This window comes from Myotis davidii, unplaced genomic scaffold (genome assembly GCF_000327345.1).
Source record: "Myotis davidii unplaced genomic scaffold, ASM32734v1 scaffold44, whole genome shotgun sequence".
In the NCBI taxonomy this organism is placed as follows: Eukaryota; Metazoa; Chordata; class Mammalia; order Chiroptera; family Vespertilionidae; genus Myotis; species Myotis davidii.
In genome coordinates, this window is record NW_006299705.1 from 9,392,483 (window position 1) to 9,394,479 (window position 1,997).

At 48.0% G+C, this 1,997-nt stretch overlaps 1 long non-coding RNA gene across 1 annotated transcript; it reads right to left on the bottom strand.

Moving 5' to 3' along the window:
- Positions 1–1,756: 1,756 nt before the first annotated feature.
- LOC107184951 lies at positions 1,757–1,996 on the bottom strand. The gene is made up of 3 exons (XR_001515856.1): positions 1,982–1,996; positions 1,862–1,902; positions 1,757–1,782 (listed from the first exon to the last, which is right to left on the bottom strand). It is a non-coding gene; the product is annotated as an uncharacterized LOC107184951 (long non-coding RNA).
- Position 1,997: the final 1 nt, after the last annotated feature.

Sequence of the window (1,997 nt, forward strand, 5' to 3'; positions counted from 1 at the left end):
CTTCTCCAGGGAGCTGCAACTTCATACTCCCCAGAGAACCACAAATCCATTCCCTTGAAAATCACTGGGGGAAGAGGTCCAACAAAGGGGAGATGGACACATGTTCGGTAAAGTTGCAGTGACATAGGGAAGGTATTTGTCTGTCAGTCTAGCCTGGAAACAAAGATAATTGGCTAGAGGTGGTGGAGCCCCTGCAAATCTACAAAAAGTTGGGGACACACTATTCCAAGATAAAGGCATTATCACTCACTTGTTCCTCTTTTATTCTTCTGGCATTGTTCCTACTTCCTTGTTCTTACTGATGTTTCCTCCATAGCCATGTGGCAATGAACTATAGCTGAGAACACAAGCTAAGCTAGCCTGATGATGGACTGGACTATATAAATTTTAAATGGAAACTATGGGCAACAGCTTTAATTTTAGCCTTATTGAAAGGCTTCACAGCTAGTCCACAGCTAGATTTCTTTAAAAAATATGTCTATCTCTATCTCTATCTCTATCTCTATCCTTATTGAAAGGCTTCACAGCTAGTCCATAGCTAGATTTATTTAAAAAACATGTCTATCTCTATCTCTATCTCTATCATCTCTATCTCTATCTCTATCTCTATCTCTATCTCTATCTCTATCTATCTATCTCTATTTCTATAGCTATATATATATTCATATCTCCTCTATAATAAAATCCTAATATGCAAATCAACTGAACAGTGGAACAACCAGTTTCTATGACATGCACTGACCACCGGGGGCAGATGCTCAATGTAGGAGTTGCCGCCTGGTTGTCAGTGTGCTCTCACAGGGGAACACCGCTCAGCCAGAAGCCAGGCTCACAGCTGGTGAGTGCAGCATGGTGGCAGGTGCCTCTCCTGCCTCTGCTGCAGGCAGGCAGTAAGGAGCAAGGGGTCCTAGATGGCGAGAGCCTCTGACTGTGAGAGGGATGTCTGACTGCCGGCTTAGGCCTGATCCTGCCAGGTTCTGGACATCCCCCGAGGGGTCCTGGACTGCAAGAGGGCATAGCCTGGGCTGAGGGACCCCTCTTGAGTGCACAAATTTTATGCACTGGGCCTCTAGTGTTTGCACATATATATTCAATTTTAGAGACAGAAAGGGAGCTATCTGTAATACTTTCAACAAAAAAAGATAATTTTTTTAAAAAAGCAATTGCTTGATTTTATACAAGAGCTAGTCCCTGGTGTCTATACAGACTCAGTCAAAAAATGCTTTCTTCTTTCTCAGAAGCTATTATAAATGTTTGCAATGATCAGAAAAGATTTCATGTTAAAGGTAGAATGCCTATCCCATGTAATAAAAGAGAAACATGCAAATTAACTGTGCCTCTGTTATGCTCAAACCACGCCCACAAGCCAATCAGTATGCAAATTAACCCAACTAAAATGGCGGTGGCCATGGAGCTGTAGTGAGCAGGAGGCTTGGGTTGCCCCCGGCAATGGAGGAAGTCAAGCTTCCTGCCTTCCCTGGCAGGCCATGGGCTCCACTCAAGGCTACAAAGTTTCAATTATAGAAGATAAATAAATCCCAGAAAAAAAAAAAGAAAAAAAGGAGAGGCTGGGACCTTGGGTCACAGGGGGTGTGGCCAGCCTGAGAACAGCAATCAGCCCCTCACCCAGACTGGCCAGGCACCCCAGCAGGACCCCCCTACCCTGAGGGGGCTGTGGGCAGCCTGAGAATGGCTGTCAGCCCCTCACCCAGGCTGGGCAGGCACCCCAGTGGGGACCCCGACCCTGAAGGGGGTGTGACCAGCTGCAAACAGCCATTAGCCCTCACCAGGCTGGCCAGGCACCCCAGCAGGACCCCCCACCCTGAAGGGGTTGTGGCCAGCCTACAAACAGCTGCCAGACCCTCACCCAGGCTTGCCAGTCACCCCAGGGGGGACCCCCACCTGAATGGGCTGTGGCCAACCTGAAAAAAGGCATCAGCCCCTCACCCGGGCTAGCCAGGCATCCCAGAGGGTACCCGACTCTGAAGGGGCTGTGA